The 18002-nt window shown below is 39.1% G+C and overlaps 27 non-coding genes and 7 pseudogenes across 27 annotated transcripts; all 34 read left to right on the top strand.

Moving 5' to 3' along the window:
- The first annotated feature begins 2460 nt into the window (after window positions 1-2460).
- LOC146031655 (5S ribosomal RNA) lies at window positions 2461-2579 on the top strand. The gene has a single exon (XR_014457117.1). It is a non-coding gene; the product is annotated as a 5S ribosomal RNA (ribosomal RNA).
- Window positions 2580-2924: 345 nt separating this feature from the next.
- On the top strand, window positions 2925-3043 carry LOC146031914 (5S ribosomal RNA). Its single transcript, XR_014457365.1, has one exon. It is a non-coding gene; the product is annotated as a 5S ribosomal RNA (ribosomal RNA).
- A 345-nt stretch (window positions 3044-3388) lies between these two features.
- On the top strand, window positions 3389-3507 carry LOC146027940 (5S ribosomal RNA). Its single transcript, XR_014455167.1, has one exon. It is a non-coding gene; the product is annotated as a 5S ribosomal RNA (ribosomal RNA).
- A 346-nt stretch (window positions 3508-3853) lies between these two features.
- LOC146027952 (5S ribosomal RNA) lies at window positions 3854-3972 on the top strand. Its single transcript, XR_014455168.1, has one exon. It is a non-coding gene; the product is annotated as a 5S ribosomal RNA (ribosomal RNA).
- Window positions 3973-4317: 345 nt separating this feature from the next.
- LOC146033823 (5S ribosomal RNA) lies at window positions 4318-4436 on the top strand. Its single transcript, XR_014459232.1, has one exon. It is a non-coding gene; the product is annotated as a 5S ribosomal RNA (ribosomal RNA).
- A 344-nt stretch (window positions 4437-4780) lies between these two features.
- On the top strand, window positions 4781-4899 carry LOC146033178 (5S ribosomal RNA). Its single transcript, XR_014458587.1, has one exon. It is a non-coding gene; the product is annotated as a 5S ribosomal RNA (ribosomal RNA).
- A 345-nt stretch (window positions 4900-5244) lies between these two features.
- Window positions 5245-5353, top strand: LOC146029016 (5S ribosomal RNA; annotated as a pseudogene).
- A 345-nt stretch (window positions 5354-5698) lies between these two features.
- LOC146033556 (5S ribosomal RNA) lies at window positions 5699-5817 on the top strand. The gene has a single exon (XR_014458965.1). It is a non-coding gene; the product is annotated as a 5S ribosomal RNA (ribosomal RNA).
- A 346-nt stretch (window positions 5818-6163) lies between these two features.
- On the top strand, window positions 6164-6282 carry LOC146034944 (5S ribosomal RNA). The gene has a single exon (XR_014460347.1). It is a non-coding gene; the product is annotated as a 5S ribosomal RNA (ribosomal RNA).
- Window positions 6283-6626: 344 nt separating this feature from the next.
- On the top strand, window positions 6627-6745 carry LOC146031335 (5S ribosomal RNA). Its single transcript, XR_014456803.1, has one exon. It is a non-coding gene; the product is annotated as a 5S ribosomal RNA (ribosomal RNA).
- A 345-nt stretch (window positions 6746-7090) lies between these two features.
- LOC146027964 (5S ribosomal RNA) lies at window positions 7091-7209 on the top strand. The gene has a single exon (XR_014455169.1). It is a non-coding gene; the product is annotated as a 5S ribosomal RNA (ribosomal RNA).
- A 344-nt stretch (window positions 7210-7553) lies between these two features.
- LOC146029268 (5S ribosomal RNA) lies at window positions 7554-7662 on the top strand (annotated as a pseudogene).
- A 345-nt stretch (window positions 7663-8007) lies between these two features.
- LOC146027401 (5S ribosomal RNA) lies at window positions 8008-8126 on the top strand. The gene has a single exon (XR_014454804.1). It is a non-coding gene; the product is annotated as a 5S ribosomal RNA (ribosomal RNA).
- A 345-nt stretch (window positions 8127-8471) lies between these two features.
- Window positions 8472-8590, top strand: LOC146031937 (5S ribosomal RNA). Its single transcript, XR_014457389.1, has one exon. It is a non-coding gene; the product is annotated as a 5S ribosomal RNA (ribosomal RNA).
- Window positions 8591-8936: 346 nt separating this feature from the next.
- LOC146034179 (5S ribosomal RNA) lies at window positions 8937-9055 on the top strand. Its single transcript, XR_014459586.1, has one exon. It is a non-coding gene; the product is annotated as a 5S ribosomal RNA (ribosomal RNA).
- A 347-nt stretch (window positions 9056-9402) lies between these two features.
- LOC146027975 (5S ribosomal RNA) lies at window positions 9403-9521 on the top strand. The gene has a single exon (XR_014455170.1). It is a non-coding gene; the product is annotated as a 5S ribosomal RNA (ribosomal RNA).
- A 344-nt stretch (window positions 9522-9865) lies between these two features.
- On the top strand, window positions 9866-9984 carry LOC146027988 (5S ribosomal RNA). The gene has a single exon (XR_014455172.1). It is a non-coding gene; the product is annotated as a 5S ribosomal RNA (ribosomal RNA).
- A 344-nt stretch (window positions 9985-10328) lies between these two features.
- LOC146033445 (5S ribosomal RNA) lies at window positions 10329-10447 on the top strand. The gene has a single exon (XR_014458855.1). It is a non-coding gene; the product is annotated as a 5S ribosomal RNA (ribosomal RNA).
- Window positions 10448-10792: 345 nt separating this feature from the next.
- On the top strand, window positions 10793-10911 carry LOC146032788 (5S ribosomal RNA). Its single transcript, XR_014458206.1, has one exon. It is a non-coding gene; the product is annotated as a 5S ribosomal RNA (ribosomal RNA).
- A 340-nt stretch (window positions 10912-11251) lies between these two features.
- Window positions 11252-11370, top strand: LOC146028556 (5S ribosomal RNA; annotated as a pseudogene).
- Window positions 11371-11714: 344 nt separating this feature from the next.
- Window positions 11715-11833, top strand: LOC146030799 (5S ribosomal RNA). The gene has a single exon (XR_014456284.1). It is a non-coding gene; the product is annotated as a 5S ribosomal RNA (ribosomal RNA).
- A 345-nt stretch (window positions 11834-12178) lies between these two features.
- LOC146029275 (5S ribosomal RNA) lies at window positions 12179-12287 on the top strand (annotated as a pseudogene).
- A 346-nt stretch (window positions 12288-12633) lies between these two features.
- Window positions 12634-12752, top strand: LOC146030547 (5S ribosomal RNA). The gene has a single exon (XR_014456038.1). It is a non-coding gene; the product is annotated as a 5S ribosomal RNA (ribosomal RNA).
- Window positions 12753-13097: 345 nt separating this feature from the next.
- LOC146035076 (5S ribosomal RNA) lies at window positions 13098-13215 on the top strand. Its single transcript, XR_014460479.1, has one exon. It is a non-coding gene; the product is annotated as a 5S ribosomal RNA (ribosomal RNA).
- Window positions 13216-13559: 344 nt separating this feature from the next.
- LOC146031065 (5S ribosomal RNA) lies at window positions 13560-13678 on the top strand. The gene has a single exon (XR_014456543.1). It is a non-coding gene; the product is annotated as a 5S ribosomal RNA (ribosomal RNA).
- A 345-nt stretch (window positions 13679-14023) lies between these two features.
- Window positions 14024-14132, top strand: LOC146029637 (5S ribosomal RNA; annotated as a pseudogene).
- A 345-nt stretch (window positions 14133-14477) lies between these two features.
- Window positions 14478-14596, top strand: LOC146033150 (5S ribosomal RNA). Its single transcript, XR_014458561.1, has one exon. It is a non-coding gene; the product is annotated as a 5S ribosomal RNA (ribosomal RNA).
- A 345-nt stretch (window positions 14597-14941) lies between these two features.
- LOC146031359 (5S ribosomal RNA) lies at window positions 14942-15060 on the top strand. The gene has a single exon (XR_014456826.1). It is a non-coding gene; the product is annotated as a 5S ribosomal RNA (ribosomal RNA).
- A 345-nt stretch (window positions 15061-15405) lies between these two features.
- Window positions 15406-15524, top strand: LOC146030852 (5S ribosomal RNA). The gene has a single exon (XR_014456335.1). It is a non-coding gene; the product is annotated as a 5S ribosomal RNA (ribosomal RNA).
- Window positions 15525-15869: 345 nt separating this feature from the next.
- LOC146029442 (5S ribosomal RNA) lies at window positions 15870-15978 on the top strand (annotated as a pseudogene).
- A 345-nt stretch (window positions 15979-16323) lies between these two features.
- Window positions 16324-16442, top strand: LOC146030729 (5S ribosomal RNA). Its single transcript, XR_014456219.1, has one exon. It is a non-coding gene; the product is annotated as a 5S ribosomal RNA (ribosomal RNA).
- Window positions 16443-16787: 345 nt separating this feature from the next.
- LOC146034109 (5S ribosomal RNA) lies at window positions 16788-16906 on the top strand. The gene has a single exon (XR_014459516.1). It is a non-coding gene; the product is annotated as a 5S ribosomal RNA (ribosomal RNA).
- A 344-nt stretch (window positions 16907-17250) lies between these two features.
- LOC146032323 (5S ribosomal RNA) lies at window positions 17251-17369 on the top strand. The gene has a single exon (XR_014457764.1). It is a non-coding gene; the product is annotated as a 5S ribosomal RNA (ribosomal RNA).
- Window positions 17370-17714: 345 nt separating this feature from the next.
- LOC146028278 (5S ribosomal RNA) lies at window positions 17715-17833 on the top strand (annotated as a pseudogene).
- The last annotated feature ends 169 nt before the right edge of the window (window positions 17834-18002 follow it).

The following is an 18002-nucleotide window of genomic DNA, read 5'->3' on the forward strand; positions in this document are numbered from 1 at the left end:
CAAATTGGAGGAATTAAAACCTCAATATTATAAACGGTAGCAGGTATAAGCTATAAGAGCATATCAGCCCAGAGGGTGCAGTTATTTGAGTAGCAAATAAGCTCAGTGAGAGAGAGCTATATTGCACTCAAAAACCTGCACAAAGAAAAGTGCTATTTCTATATAAAAAAAGTGGATATTTGTGTGACCAGATAAAAACAATCAAGGGAATTTTAACCCCAATACTTGTTTCAGATTGGACCACTATATGACCAATAAATGATAAAATTACACTATAGTGGTAACCTACTGAGGGAAAAAGGGAATTAACCCCAATATCAGAACAATAGGAGGTGCAACTCAGTGAGAGTGAGCAGCACCTTTGAGATAGAACCACCACACCAGCTCCAATTAAGGGAATTCAACCCCGGTATTGCAGATTGGACCACTATATGACCAAATCGATAGAAGTACACCACAGTGGTGACCTACTGAGAAAAAGGGAATTAACCCCAATATCAGAACAGTGGGAGGTGCAACTCAGTGAGAGTGAGCAGCACCTTTGAGATATAACCACCACATCAACTCCAATTAAGGGAATTCAACCCCGGTATTGCAAATACTAGTGAATGCTACTCAGTGTGAGTGAGAGGCATCACAACAGCTAAATATTGGAGTCACCATAATCCACATAGAATTACCCTCCTAAGGGCATTATAGCGCAGATAGAAAAACATAAACAGTATACAGCTCAGTGAGAGAGAGCTGCACTGTACATAAACCTGCATACAAAATTACCGTATAATAACAGAATCTTTGTGTGACCTATGCAACTATTGGATATAAAATCTGTATCATTTTGAAATCAGAGATAAATCTCAGAGAGTCATATTGCCAATACTTCATCTACCATCACCTACACACAAAGTGAATATCAAAAGGTGCAATAGCCCAGATTATATGTTAAATATAAATAGCAAATAGCTCAGTGAGAGGGAGCTATCCTGCACTTGTATTTACACTCAAAATAATATCATATGATCAATATTGATATCTCATATATATTACAGTAATGGCTCTGTGAGAGAGGGTCATACTGTAAAAATATTCCAAATTGGAGGAATTAAAACCTCAATATTATAAACGGTAGCAGGTATAAGCTATAAGAGCATATCAGCCCAGAGGGTGCAGTTATTTGAGTAGCAAATAAGCTCAGTGAGAGAGAGCTATATTGCACTCAAAAACCTGCACAAAGAAAAGTGCTATTTCTATATAAAAAAAGTGGATATTTGTGTGACCAGATAAAAACAATCAAGGGAATTTTAACCCCAATACTTGTTTCAGATTGGACCACTATATGACCAAGTCGATAAAATTACACTATAGTGGTAACCTACTAAAAGGGAATTAACCCCAATATCAGAACAGTGGGAGGTGCAACTCAGTGAGAGTGAGCAGCACCTTTGAGATATAACCACCACATCAACTCCAATTAAGGGAATTCAACCCCGGTATTGCAAATACTAGTGAATGCTACTCAGTGTGAGTGAGAGGCATCACAACAGCTAAATATTGGAGTCACCATAATCCACATAGAATTACCCTCCTAAGGGCATTATAGCGCAGATAGAAAAACATAAACAGTATACAGCTCAGTGAGAGAGAGCTGCACTGTACATAAACCTGCATACAAAATTACCGTATAATAACAGAATCTTTGTGTGACCTATGCAACTATTGGATATAAAATCTGCATCATTTTGAAATCAGAGATAAATCTCTCCGGAAACAAACAGTATACTAAATAATATATAATCAGATGGTAGTCAATCACCTTAAAAGGAGACCAGGAATACAGTAATAAAACTGCCTGGGAAATAACACTCCGATTAAGGTGACATAAAAACCTTAAAAATCACTCCTAGTATTCACAAAACCCGGTGAGAGGGGGTTAGTGAATCTAGGAGGCCATAATTCTATGAAAAGGATTTACAAAACCCTGTGAGAGGGGGCTAGTAAACCTAGGAGGTACAAAACCCCGAAAAAGGGTGATATATAAAATACCTAAGTACCTCAGGAAAAGAACCTAACTCAGACACAACATCTTTCTGTAAGCCAGCAAAAGGGGAACTCTTTTAATCCCTTTATTCACCATTTCTATCTTTTTTGTGCATTAGCACAGTACACTATGTGTTGTATGTTTGTATGTGTATTTTAATCTCTTTTTGAAAATATCACAAGTACCAAGGGAAGATCACCACACGGATTCTATATGTTAAAAAATCCCGACAGGTCTATCTCCCCTTTTTTACCTTGAATCAAACCAATAAAGTTAAAAAATTTTAAAAACCAAAATAGAATATCTCTACTCTTTTTGAAATATTCTTTTCTTCAGGTGTGCATCCACAGTGCAATTCTTTTTCTTCTTGAACCCTTACCTTTAGATAGAAGTAGAAGAGGGCAAAAAAGTGACTGCATCTCACCTACAGCCATACCACATTGGATACGCCCAATCTCGTCTGATCTTGGAAGCTAAGCAGTGTTGGGCCTGGTCAGTACTTGGGTGGGAGACCACATGGGAACATCAGGTGCTGTAGGTTTTTTCCCATTACTGGCAAATTGTTTTTATTCTCTAGCTATTTAAATTGGAAACTTTTTCTTTTTATTGCCAATACAGACATTTGAGAGAGGTGAAACTGACACAATAACCATCACCTAAAGACTTACCACACTGTTTCGGCCTAATTCCAACTGCTTTTGGCAGCTAAACAGTGTTGAGCCTCTTTAGTAGTTTAATTTGAGACTACCTGCTAATATTATGTCCTGTAGGTCTTTTTACATTACCAACACATGATTTTTTTCAGTAAGCCAATACAGTTAGGAAACTTTTTTATTAGCTTACCTGGTTATAGAAGTAGAAGAGGGCAAAAAAGTGCCTGTATCTCACCTACAGCCATACCACATTGGATACGCCCAATCTTGTCTGATCTTGGAAGCTAAGCAGTGTTGGGCCTGGTTAGTACTTGGGTGGGAGACCACATGGGAACACCAGGTGCTGTAGGTTTTTTCCCATTACTGGCAAATTGTTTTTATTCACCAGCTATTTAAATTGGAAACTTTTTCTTTTTATTGCCAATACAGACATTTGGGAGAGGTCAAACAGACACAATAGCCATCACCTAAAGACTTACCACACTGTTTCGGCCCAATTCCAACTGCTTTTGGCAGCTAAACAGTGTTGAGCCTCTTTAGTAGTTTAATTTGAGACCACCTGCTAATATTATGTCCTGTAGGTCTTTTTACATTACCAACACATGATTTTTTTCAGTAAGCCAATACAGTTAGGAAACTTTTTTATTAGCTTACCTGGTTATAGAAGTAGAAGAGGGCAAAAAAGTGCCTGTATCTCACCTACAGCCATACCACATTGGATACGCCCAATCTCGTCTGATCTTGGAAGCTAAGCAGTGTTGGGCCTGGTTAGTACTTGGGTGGGAGACCACATGGGAACACCAGGTGCTGTAGGTTTTTTTCCCATTACTGGCAAATTGTTTTTATTCTCTAGCTATTTAAATTGGAAACTTTTTCTTTTTATTGCCAATACAGACATTTGAGAGAGGTAAAACAGACACAATAGAAATCACCTAAAGACTTACCACACTGTTTCGGCCCAATTCCAACTGCTTTTGGCAGCTAAACAGTGTTGAGCCTCATTAGTAGTTTAATTTGAGACCACCTGCTAATATTATGTCCTGTAGGTCTTTTTACATTAGCAACACATGATTTTTTTCAGTAAGCCAATACAGTTAGGAAACTTTTTTATTAGCTTACCTGGTTATAGAAGTAGAAGAGGGCAAAAAAGTGCCTGTATCTCACCTACAGCCATACCACATTGGATACGCCCAATCTCGTCTGATCTTGGAAGCTAAGCAGTGTTGGGCCTGGTTAGTACTTGGGTGGGAGACCACATGGGAACACCAGGTGCTGTAGGTTTTTTTCCCATTACTGGCAAATTGTTTTTATTCTCTAGCTATTTAAATTGGAAACTTTTTCTTTTTATTGCCAATACAGACATTTGAGAGAGGTAAAACAAACACAATAGAAATCACCTAAAGACTTACCACACTGTTTCGGCCCAATTCCAACTGCTTTTGGCAGCTAAACAGTGTTGAGCCTCATTAGTAGTTTAATTTGAGACCACCTGCTAATATGGTGTAGGTCTTTTTACATTAGCAACACATGATTTTTTTCAGTAAGCCAATAAATAATGTTAGGAAACTTTTTTATTAGCTTACCTGGTTATAGAAGTAGAAGAGGGCAAAAAAGTAATTGTATCTCACCTACAGCCATTCCACATTGGATACGCCCAATCTCGTCTGATCTTGGAAGCTAAGCAGTGTTGGGCCTGGTTAGTACTTGGGTGGGAGACCACATGGGAACACCACGTGCTGTAGGTTTTTTCCCATTACTGGCAAATTGTTTTTATTCTCTAGCTATTTAAATTGGAAACTTTTTATTTTTATTGCCAATACAGACATTTGAGAGAGGTGAAACTGACACAATAGCCATCACCTAAAGACTTACCACACTGTTTCGGCCCAATTCCAACTACTTTTGGCACCTAACAGTGTTGAGCCTCATTAGTAGTTTAATTTGAGACCACCTGCTAATATTATGTCCTGTAGGTCTTTTTACATTACCAACACATGATTTTTTTCAGTAAGCCAATAATGTTAGGAAACTTTTTTATTAGCTTACCTGGTTATAGAAGTAGAAGAGGGCAAAAAAGTGACTGTATCTCACCTACAGCCATACCACATTGGATATGCCCAATCTCATCTGATCTTGGAAGCTAAGCAGTGTTGGGCCTGGTTAGTACTTGGGTGGGAGACCACATGGGAACACAAGGTGCTGTAGGTTTTTTCCCATTACTGGCAAATTGTTTTTATTCTCTAGCTATTTAAATTGGAAACTTTTTCTTTTTATTGCCAATACAGACATTTGGGAGAGGTCAAACAGACACAATAGCCATCACCTAAAGACTTTCCACACTGTTTCGGCCCAATTACAACTGCTTTTGGCAGCTAAACAGTGTTGAGCCTCTTTAGTAGTTTAATTTGAGACCACCTGCTAATATCATGTCCTGTAGGTCTTTTTACTTTACCAACACATGATTTTTTTCAGTAAGCCAATACAGTTAGGAAACTTTTTTATTAGCTTACCTGGTTATAGAAGTAGAAGAGGGCAAAAGAGTGCCTGTATCTCACCTACAGCCATACCACGTTGGATACGCCTGATCTTGGAAGCTAAGCAGTGTTGGGCCTGGTTAGTACTTGGGTGGGAGACCACATGGGAACACCAGGTGCTGTAGGTTTTTTCCCATTACTGGCAAATTGTTTTTATTCTCTAGCTATTTAAATTGGAAACTTTTTGTTTTTATTGCCAATACAGACATTTGAGAGAGGTGAAACAGACACAATAGCCATCACCTAAAGACTTACCACACTGTTTCGGCCCAATTCCAACTGCTTTTGGCAGCTAAACAGTGTTGAGCCTCATTAGTAGTTTAATTTGAGACCACCTGCTAATATTATGTCCTGTAGGTCTTTTTACATGAGCAACACATGATTTTTTTCAGTAAGCCAATAATGTTAGGAAACTTTTTTATTAGCTTACCTGGTTATAGAAGTAGAAGAGGGCAAAAAAGTGACTGTATCTCACCTACAGCCATACCACATTGGATACGCCCAATCTCGTCTGATCTTGGAAGCTAAGCAGTGTTGGGCATGGTTAGTACTTGGGTGGGAGACCACATGGGAACAACAGGTGCTGTAGGTTTTTTCCCATTACTGGCAAATTGTTTTTATTCTCTAGCTATTTAAATTGGAAACTTTTTCTTTTTATTGCCAATATAGACATTTGAGAGAGGTGAAACAGACACAATAGCCATCACCATTAAGACTTACAACACTGTTTTGGCCCAATTCCAACTGCTTTTGGCAGCTAAACAGTGTTGAGCCTCATTAGTAGTTTAATTTGAGACCACCTGCTAATATTATGTCCTGTAGGTCTTTTTACATTACCAACACATGATTTTTTTCAGTAAGCCAATAATGTTAGGAAACTTTTTTATTAGCTTACCTGGTTATAGAAGTAGAAGAGGGCAAAAAAGTGCCTGTATCTCAGCTACAGCCATACCACATTGGATACGCCCAATCTCATCTGATCTTGGAAGCTAAGCAGTGTTGGGTCTGGTTAGTACTTGGGTGGGAGACCACATGGGAACACCACGTGCTGTAGGTTTTTTCCCATTACTGGCAAATTGTTTTTATTCTCTAGCTATTTAAATTGGAAACTTTTTCTTTTTATTGCCAATACAGACATCTGGGAGAGGTCAAACAGACACAATAGCCATCACCTAAAGACTTACCACACTGTTTCGGCCTAATTCCAACTGCTTTTGGCAGCTAAACAGTGTTGAGACTCTTTAGTAGTTTAATTTGAGACCACCTGCTAATATTATGTCCTGTAGGTCTTTTTACATTACCAACACATGATTTTTTTCAGTAAGCCAATACAGTTAGGAAACTTTTTATTAGCTTACCTGGTTATAGAAGTAGAAGAGGGCAAAAAAGTGCCTGTATCTCACCTACAGCCATACCACATTGGATACGCCCAATCTCGTCTGATCTTGGAAGCTAAGCACTGTTGGGCCTGATTAGTACTTGGGTGGGAGACCACATGGGAACACCAGGTGCTGTAGGTTTTTTTCCCATTACTGGCAAATTGTTTTTATTCTCTAGCTATTTAAATTGGAAACTTTTTCTTTTTATTGCCAATACAGACATCTGGGAGAGGTCAAACAGACACAATAGCCATCACCTAAAGACTTACCACACTGTTTCGGCCTAATTCCAACTGCTTTTGGCAGCTAAACAGTGTTGAGACTCTTTAGTAGTTTAATTTGAGACCACCTGCTAATATTATGTCCTGTAGGTCTTTTTACATTACCAACACATGATTTTTTTCAGTAAGCCAATACAGTTAGGAAACTTTTTATTAGCTTACCTGGTTATAGAAGTAGAAGAGGGCAAAAAAGTGCCTGTATCTCACCTACAGCCATACCACATTGGATACGCCCAATCTCGTCTGATCTTGGAAGCTAAGCAGTGTTGGGCCTGGTTAGTACTTGGGTGGGAGACCACATGGGAACACCAGGTGCTGTAGGTTTTTTCCCATTACTGGCAAATTGTTTTTATTCTCTAGCTATTTAAATTGGAAACTTTTTCTTTTTATTGCTAATACAGACATTTGGGAGAGGTCAAACAGACACAATAGCCATCACCTAAAGACTTACCACACTTTTTCGGTCCAATTCCAACTGCTTTTGGCAGCTAAATAGTGTTGAGCCTCTTTAGTAGTTTAATTTGAGACCACCTGCTAATATTATGTCCTGTAGGTCTTTTTACATTACCAACACATGATTTTTTCAGTAAGCCAATACAGTTAGGAAACTTTTTTATTAGCTTACCTGGTTATAGAAGTAGAAGAGGGCAAAAAAGTAACTGTATCTCACCTACAGCCATACCACATTGGATACGCCTGATCTTGGAAGCTAAGCAGTGTTGGGCCTGGTTAGTACTTGGGTGGGAGACCACACGGGAACACCAGGTGCTGTAGATTTTTTCCCATTACTGGCAAATTGTTTTTATTCTCTAGCTATTTAATTTGGAAACTTTTTCTTTTTATTGCCAATACAGACATTTGAGAGAGGTGAAACAGGCACAATAGCCATCACCTAAAGACTTACCACACTTTTTTGGCCCAATTCCAACTGCTTTTGGCAGCTAAACAGTGTTGAGCCTCATAAGTAGTTTAATTTGAGACCACCTGCTAATATTATGTCCTGTAGGTCTTTTTACATTAGCAACACATGATTTTTTTCAGGAAGCCAATAATGTTAGGAAACTTTTTTATTAGCTTACCTGGTTATAGAAGTAGAAGAGGGCAAAAAAGTGACTCTATCTCACCTACAGCCGAACCACATTGGATACGCCCAATCTCGTCTGATCTTGGAAGCTAAGCATTGTTGGGCCTGGTTAGTACTTGGGTGGGAGACCACATGGGAACACCACGTGCTGTAGGTTTTTTCCCATTACTGGCAAATTGTTTTTATTCTCTAGCTATTTAAATTGGAAACTTTTTCTTTTTATTGCCAATACAGACATTTGGGAGAGGTCAAACAGACACAATAGCCATCACCTAAAGACTTACCACACTGTTTCGGCCTAATTCCAACTGCTTTCGGCAGCTAAACAGTGTTGAGCCTCTTTAGTAGTTTAATTTGAGACCACCTGCTAATATTATGTCCTGTAGGTCTTTTTACATTACCAACACATGATTTTTTTCAGTAAGCCAATACAGTTAGGAAACTTTTTTATTAGCTTACCTGGTTATAGAAGTAGAAGAGGGCAAAAAAGTGCCTGTATCTCACCTACAGCCATACCACATTGGATACGCCCAATCTCGTCTGATCTTGGAAGCTAAGCAGTGTTGGGCCTGGTTAGTACTTGGGTAGGAGACCACATGGGAACACCAGGTGCTGTAGGTTTTTTTCCCATTACTGGCAAATTGTTTTTATTCTCTAGCTATTTAAATTGGAAACTTTTTCTTTTTATTGCCAATACAGACATTTGAGAGAGGTGAAACAGACACAATAGCCATCACCTAAAGACTTACCACACTGTTTCGGCCCAATTCCAACTGCTTTTGGCAGCTAAACAGTGTTGAGCCTCATTAGTAGTTTAATTTGAGACCACCTGCTAATATTATGTCCTGTAGGTCTTTTTACATTAGCAACACATGATTTTTTCAGTAATGCCAATACAGTTAGGAAACTTTTTTATTAGCTTACCTGGTTATAGAAGTAGAAGAGGGCAAAAAAGTGCCTGCATCTCACCTACAGCCATACCACATTGGATACGCCCAATCTCGTCTGATCTTGGAAGCTACGCAGTGTTGGGCCTGGTTAGTACTTGGGTAGGAGACCACATGGGAACACCAGGTGCTGTAGGTTTTTTTCCCATTACTGGCAAATTGTTTTTATTCTCTAGCTATTTAAATTGGAAACTTTTTCTTTTTATTGCCAATACAGACATTTGAGAGAGGTGAAACAGACACAATAGCAATCACCTAAAGACTTACCACACTGTTTCGGCCCAATTCCAACTGCTTTTGGCAGCTAAACAGTGTTGAGCCTCATTAGTAGTTTAATTTGAGACCACCTGCTAATATTATGTCCTGTAGGTCTTTTTACATTAGCAACACATGATTTTTTTCAGTAATACCAATAATGTTAGGAAACTTTTTTATTAGCTTACCTGGTTATAGAAGTAGAAGAGGGCAAAAAAATAGCTGTATCTCACCTACAGCCATACCACATTGGATACGCCCAATCTCGTCTGATCTTGGAAGCTAAGCAGTGTTGGGCCTGGTTAGTACTTGGGTGGGAGACCACATGGGAACACCAGGTGCTGTAGGTTTTTTCCCATTACTGGCAAATTGTTTTTATTCTCTAGCTATTTAAATTGGAAACTTTTTCTTTTTATTGCTAATACAGACATTTGGGAGAGGTCAAACAGACACAATAGCCATCAGCTAAAGACTTACCCCACTGTTTCGGTCCAATTCCAACTGCTTTTGGCAGCTAAATAGTGTTGAGCCTCTTTAGTAGTTTAATTTGAGACCACCTGCTAATATTATGTCCCGTAGGTCTTTTTACATTACCAACACATGACTTTTTCAGTAAGCCAATACAGTTAGGAAACTTTTTTATTAGCTTACCTGGTTATAGAAGTAGAAGAGGGCAAAAAAGTGACTGTATCTCACCTACAGCCATACCACATTGGATACGCCCAATCTCGTCTGATCTTGGAAGCTAAGCAGTGTTGGGCCTGGTTAGTACTTGGGTGGGAGACCACATGGGAACACCAGGTGCTGTAGGTTTTTTCCCATTACTGGCAAATTGTTTTTATTCTATAGCTATTTAAATTGGAAACTTTTTCTTTTTATTGTCAATACAGACATTTGAGAGAGGTGAAACAGACACAATAGCCATCACCTAAAGACTTACCACACTGTTTTGGCCCAATTCCAACTGCTTTTGGCAGCTAAACAGTGTTGAGCCTCATTAGTAGTTTATTTGAGACCACCTGCTAATATTATGTCCTGTAGGTCTTTTTACATTACCAACACATGATTTTTTTCAGTAAGCCAATAATGTTAGGAAACTTTTTTATTAGCTTACCTGGTTATAGAAGTAGAAGAGGGCAAAAAAGTGACTCTATCTCACCTACAGCCATACCACATTGGATACGCCCAATCTCGTCTGATCTTGGAAGCTAAGCATTGTTGGGCCTGGTTAGTACTTGGGTTGGAGACCACATGGGAACACCAGGTGCTGTAGGTTTTTTCCCATTACTGGCAAATTGTTTTTATTCTCTAGCTATTTAAATTGGAAACTTCTTATTTTTATTGCCAATACAGACATTTGGGAGAGGTCAAACAGACACAATAGCCATCACCTAAAGACTTACCACACTGTTTTGGCCCAATTCCAACTGCTTTTGGCAGCTAAACAGTGTTGAGCCTCTTTAGTAGTTTAATTTGAGACCACCTGCTAATATTATGTCCTGTAGGTCTTTTTACATTACCAACACATGATTTTTTTCAGTAAGCCAATACAGTTAGGAAACTTTTTTATTCGCTTACCTGGTTATAGAAGTAGAAGAGGGCAAAAAAGTGCCTGTATCTTACCTACAGCCATACCACATTGGATACGCCCACTCTCGTCTGATCTTGGAAGCTAAGCAGTGTTGGGCCTGGTTAGTACTTGGGTGGGAGACCACATGGGAACACCAGGTGCTGTAGGTTTTTTCCCATTACTGGCAAATTGTTTTTATTCTCTAGCTATTTAAATTGGAAACTTTTTCTTTTTATTGCCAATACAGACATTTGGGAGAGGTCAAACAGACACAATAGCCATCACCTAAAGACTTACCACACTGTTTCGGCCCAATTCCAACTGCTTTTGGCAGCTAAATAGTGTTGAGCCTCTTTAGTAGTTTAATTTGAGACCACCTGCTGATATTATGTAGGTCTTTTTACATTGCAAACACATGATTTTTTTCAGTAAGCCAATACAGTTAGGAAACTTTTTTATTAGCTTACCTTTAGATAGAAGTAGAAGAGGGCAAAAAAGTGACTGCATCTCACCTACAGCCATACCACATTGGATACGCCCAATCTCGTATGATTTTGGAAGCTAAGCAGTGTTGGGGCTGGTCAGTACTTGGGTAGGAGACCACATGGGAACACCAGGTGCTGTAGGTTTTTTCCCATTACTGGCAAATTGTTTTTATTCTCTAGCTATTTAAATTGGAAACTTTTTCTTTTTATTGCCAATACAGACATTTGAGAGAGGTGAAACTGACACAATAGCCATCACCTAAAGACTTACCACACTGTTTCGGCCCAATTCCAACTACTTTTGGCACCTAACAGTGTTGAGCCTCATTAGTAGTTTAATTTGAGACCACCTGCTAATATTATGTCCTGTAGGTCTTTTTACATTACCAACACATGATTTTTTTCAGTAAGCCAATAATGTTAGGAAACTTTTTTATTAGCTTACCTGGTTATAGAAGTAGAAGAGGGCAAAAAAGTGACTGTATCTCACCTACAGCCATACCACATTGGATACGCCCAATCTCATCTGGTCTTGGAAGCTAAGCAGTGTTGGGCCTGGTTAGTACTTGGGTGGGAGACCACATGGGAACACCAGGTGCTGTAGGTTTTTTCCCATTACTGGCAAATTGTTTTTATTCTCTAGCTATTTAAATTGGAAACTTTTTCTTTTTATTGCCAATACAGACATTTGGGAGAGGTGAAACAGACACAATAGCCATCACCTAAAGACTTACCACACTGTTTCGGCCCAATTCCAACTGCTTTTGGCAGCTAAACAGTGTTGAGCCTCTTTAGTAGTTTAATTTGAGACCACCTGCTAATATAATGTCCTGTAGGTCTTTTTACTTTACCAACACATGATTTTTTTCAGTACGCCAATACAGTTAGGAAACTTTTTTATTAGCTTACCTGGTTATAGAAGTAGAAGAGGGCAAAAAAGTGCCTGTATCTCAACTACAGCCATACCACGTTGGATACGCCTGATCTTGGAAGCTAAGCAGTGTTGGGCCTGGTTAGTACTTGGGTGGGAGACCACATGGGAACACCAGGTGCTGTAGGTTTTTTCCCATTACTGGCAAATTGTTTTTATTCTCTAGCTATTTAAATTGGAAACTTTTTGTTTTTATTGCCAATACAGACATTTGAGAGAGGTGAAACAGACACAATAGCCATCACCTAAAGACTTACCACACTGTTTCGGCCCAATTCCAACTGCTTTTGGCAGCTAAACAGTGTTGAGCCTCATTAGTAGTTTAATTTGAGACCACCTGCTAATATTATGTCCTGTAGGTCTTTTTACATGAGCAACACATGATTTTTTTTAGTAAGCCAATAATGTTAGGAAACTTTTTTATTAGCTTACCTGGTTATAGAAGTAGAAGAGGGCAAAAAAAGTGCCTGTATCTCACCTACAGCCATACCACATTGGATACGCCCAATCTCGTTTGATCTTGGAAGCTAAGCAGTGTTGGGCCTGGTTAGTACTTGGGTGGGAGACCACATGGGAACACCAGGTGCTGTAGGTTTTTTCCCATTACTGGCAAATTGTTTTTATTCTCTAGCTATTTAAATTGGAAACTTTTTCTTTTTATTGCCAATATAGACATTTGAGAGAGGTGAAACAGACACAATAGCCATCACCTAAAGACTTACAACACTGTTTTGGCCCAATTCCAACTGCTTTTGGCAGCTAAACAGTGTTGAGCCTCATTAGTAGTTTAATTTGAGACCACCTGCTAATATTATGTCCTGTAGGTCTTTTTACATTACCAACACATGATTTTTTTCAGTAAGCCAATAATGTTAGGAAACTTTTTTATTAGCTTACCTGGTTATAGAAGTAGAAGAGGGCAACAAAGTGCCTGTATCTCACCTACAGCCATACCACATTGGGTACGCCCAATCTCGTCTGATCTTGGAAGCTAAGCAGTGTTGGGCCTGGATAGTACTTGGGTGGGAGACCACATGGGAACACATGTGCTGTAGGTTTTTTCCCATTACTGGCAAATTGTTTTTATTCTCTAGCTATTTAAATTGGAAACTTTTTATTTTTATTGCCAATACAGACATTTGAGAGAGGTGAAACTGACACAATAGCCATCACCTAAAGACTTACCACACTGTTTCGGCCCCATTCCAACTACTTTTGGCACCTAACAGTGTTGAGCCTCATTAGTAGTTTAATTTGAGACCACCTGCTAATATTATGTCCTGTAGGTCTTTTTACATTACCAACACATGATTTTTTTCAGTAAGCCAATAATGTTAGGAAACTTTTTTATTAGCTTACCTGGTTATAGAAGTAGAAGAGGGCAAAAAAGTGCCTGTATCTCACCTACAGCCATACCACATTGGATACGCCCAATCTCATCTGATCTTGGAAGCTAAGCAGTGTTGGGCCTGGTTAGTACTTGGGTGGGAGACCACATGGGAACACCAGGTGCTGTAGGTTTTTTCCCATTACTGGCAAATTGTTTTTATTCTCTAGCTATTTAAATTGGAAACTTTTTCTTTTTATTGCCAATACAGACATTTGGGAGAGGTCAAACAGACACAATAGCCATCACCTAAAGACTTTCCACACTGTTTCGGCCCAATTCCAACTGCTTTTGGCAGCTAAACAGTGTTGAGCCTCTTTAGTAGTTTAATTTGAGACCACCTGCTAATATCATGTCCTGTAGGTCTTTTTACTTTACCAACACATGATTTTTTTCAGTAAGCCAATACAGTTAGGAAACTTTTTTATTAGCTTACCTGGTTATAGAAGTAGAAGAGGGCAAAAAAGTGCCTGTATCTCACCTACAGCCATACCACGTTGGATACGCCTGATCTTGGAAGCTAAGCAGTGTTGGGTCTGGTTAGTACTTGGGTGGGAGACCACATGGGAACACCACGTGCTGTAGGTTTTTTCCCATTACTGGCAAATTGTTTTTATTCTCTAGCTATTTAAATTGGAAACTTTTTCTTTTTATTGCCAATACAGACATCTGGGAGAGGTCAAACAGACACAATAGCCATCACCTAAAGACTTACCACACTGTTTCGGCCTAATTCCAACTGCTTTTGGCAGCTAAACAGTGTTGAGCTTCTTTAGTAGATTAATTTGAGACCACCTGCTAATATTATGTCCTGTAGGTCTTTTTACATTACCAACACATGATTTTTTTCAGTAAGCCAATACAGTTAGGAAACTTTTTTATTAGCTTACCTGGTTATAGAAGTAGAAGAGGGCAAAAAAGTGCCTGTATCTCACCTACAGCCATACCACATTGGATACGCCCAATCTCGTCTGATCTTGGAAGCTAAGCAGTGTTGGGCCTGGTTAGTACTTGGTTGGGAGACCACATGGGAACACCACGTGCTGTAGGTTTTTTCCCATTACTGGCAAATTGTTTTTATTCTATAGCTATTTAAATTGGAAACTTTTTCTTTTTATTGCCAATACAGACATTTGAGAGAGGTGAAACAGACACAATAGAAATCACCTAAAGACTTACCACACTGTTTTGGCCCAATTCCAACTGCTTTTGGCAGCTAAACAGTGTTGAGCCTCATTAGTAGTTTAATTTGAGACCACCTGCTAATATTATGTCCTGTAGGTCTTTTTACATTAGCAACACATGATTTTTTTCAGTAAGCCAATAATGTTAGGAAACTTTTTTATTAGCTTACCTGGTTATAGAAGTAGAAGAGGGCAAAAAAGTGACTGTATCTCACCTACAGCCATACCACATTGGATACGACCAATCTCATCTGATCTTGGAAGCTAAGCAGTGTTGGGCCTGGTTAGTACTTGGGTGGGAGACCACATGGGAACACCAGGTGCTGTAGGTTTTTTCCCATTACTGGCAAATTGTTTTTATTCTCTAGCTATTTAAATTGGAAACTTTTTCTTTTTATTGCCAATACAGACATTTGAGAGAGGTGAAACAGACACAATAGAAATCACCTAAAGACTTACCACACTGTTTTGGCCCAATTCCAACTGCTTTTGGCAGCTAAACAGTGTTGAGCCTCATTAGTAGTTTAATTTGAGACCACCTGCTAATATTATGTCCTGTAGGTCTTTTTACATTAGCAACACATGATTTTTTTCAGTAAGCCAATAATGTTAGGAAACTTTTTTATTAGCTTACCTGGTTATAGAAGTAGAAGAGGGCAAAAAAGTGACTGTATCTCACCTACAGCCATACCACATTGGATACGCCCAATCTCATCTGATCTTGGAAGCTAAGCAGTGTTGGGCCTGGTTAGTACTTGGGTGGGAGACCACAGGGGAACACCAGGTGCTGTAGGTTTTTTCCCATTACTGGCAAATTGTTTTTATTCTCTAGCTATTTAAATTGGAAACTTTTTCTTTTTATTGCCAATACAGACATTTGGGAGAGGTCAAACAGACACAATAGCCATCACCTAAAGACTTTCCACACTGTTTCGGCCCAATTCCAACTGCTTTTGGCAGCTAAACAGTGTTGAGCCTCTTTAGTAGTTTAATTTGAGACCACCTGCTAATATCATGTCCTGTAGGTCTTTTTACTTTACCAACACATGATTTTTTTCAGTAAGCCAATACAGTTAGGAAACTTTTTTATTAGCTTACCTGGTTATAGAAGTAGAAGAGGGCAAAAAAGTGCCTGTATCTAACCTACAGCCATACCACGTTGGATACGCCTGATCTTGGAAGCTTAGCAGTGTTGGGCCTGGTTAGTACTTGGGTGGGAGACCACATGGGAACACCAGGTGCTGTAGGTTTTTTCCCATTACTGGCAAATTGTTTTTATTCTCTAGCTATATAAATTGGAAACTTTTTGTTTTTATTGCCAATACAGACATTTGAGAGAGGTGAAACAGACACAATAGCCATCACCTAAAGACTTACCACACTGTTTCGGCCCAATTCCAACTGCTTTTGGCAGCTAAACAGTGTTGAGCCTCATTAGTAGTTTACTTTGAGACCACCTGCTAATATTATGTCCTGTAGGTCTTTTTACATGAGCAACACATGATTTTTTTCAGTAAGCCAATAATGTTAGGAAACTTTTTTATTAGCTTTCCTGGTTATAGAAGTAGAAGAGGGCAAAAAAGTGACTGTATCTCACCTACAGCCATACCACATTGGATACGCCCAATCTCGTCTGACCTTGGAAGCTAAGCAGTGTTGGGCCTGGTTAGTACTTGGGTGGGAGACCACATGGGAACACCAGGTGCTGTAGGTTTTTTCCCATTACTGGCAATTTTTTTTTATTCTCTAGCTATTTAAATTGGAAACTTTTTCTTTTTATTGCCAATATAGACATTTGAGAGAGGTGAAACAGACACAATAGCCATCACCTAAAGACTTACAACACTGTTTTGGCCCAATTCCAACTGCTTTTGGCAGCTAAACAGTGTTGAGCCTCATTAGTAGTTTAATTTGAGACCACCTGCTAATATTATGTCCTGTAGGTCTTTTTACATTACCAACACATGATTTTTTTCAGTAAGCCAATAATGTTAGGAAACTTTTTTATTAGCTTACCTGGTTATAGAAGTAGAAGAGGGCAAAAAAGTGCCTGTATCTCACCTACAGCCATACCACATTGGATACGCCCAATCTCGTCTGATCTTGGAAGCTAAGCAGTGTTGGGTCTGGTTAGTACTTGGGTGGGAGACCACATGGGAACACCACGTGCTGTAGGTTTTTTCCCAGTACTGGCAAATTGTTTTTATTCTCTAGCTATTTAAATTGGAAACTTTTTCTTTTTATTGCCAATACAGACATCTGGGAGAGGTCAAACAGACACAATAGCCATCACCTAAAGACTTACCACACTGTTTTGGCCCAATTCCAACTGCTTTTGGCAGCTAAACAGTGTTGAGCCTCATTAGTAGTTTATTTGAGACCACCTGCTAATATTATGTCCTGTAGGTCTTTTTACATTACCAACACATGATTTTTTTCAGTAAGCCAATAATGTTAGGAAACTTTTTTATTAGCTTACCTGGTTATAGAAGTAGAAGAGGGCAAAAAAGTGACTCTATCTCACCTACAGCCATACCACATTGGATACTCCCAATCTCATCTGATCTTGGAAGCTAAGCATTGTTGGGCCTGGTTAGTACTTGGGTGGGAGACCACATGGGAACACCAGGTGCTGTAGGTTTTTTCCCATTACTGGCAAATTGTTTTTATTCTCTAGCTATTTAAATTGGAAACTTTTTATTTTTATTGCCAATACAGACATTTGGGAGAGGTCAAACAGACACAATAGCCATCACCTAAAGACTTACCACACTGTTTCGGCCTAATTCCAACTGCTTTTGGCAGCTAAACAGTGTTGAGCCTCTTTAGTAGTTTAATTTGAGACCACCTGCTAATATTATGTCCTGTAGGTCTTTTTACATTACCAACACATGATTTTTTTCAGTAAGCCAATACAGTTAGGAATCTTTTTTATTCGCTTACCTGGTTATAGAAGTAGAAGAGGGCAAAAAAGTGACTGCATCTCACCTACAGCCATACCACATTGGATACGCCCAATCTCGTCTGATTTTGGAAGCTAAGCAGTGTTGGGGCTGGTCAGTACTTGGGTAGGAGACCACATGGGAACACCAGGTGCTGTAGGTTTTTTCCCATTACTGGCAAATTGTTTTTATTCTCTAGCTATTTAAATTGGAAACTTTTTCTTTTTATTGCCAATACAGACATTTGAGAGAGGTGAAACTGACACAATAGCCATCACCTAAAGACTTACCACACTGTTTCGGCCCAATTCCAACTACTTTTGGCACCTAAC

This window comes from Crinia signifera, chromosome 8 (assembly GCF_055691185.1).
Source record: "Crinia signifera chromosome 8, ASM5569118v1, whole genome shotgun sequence".
Taxonomy (NCBI): domain Eukaryota; kingdom Metazoa; phylum Chordata; class Amphibia; order Anura; family Myobatrachidae; genus Crinia; species Crinia signifera.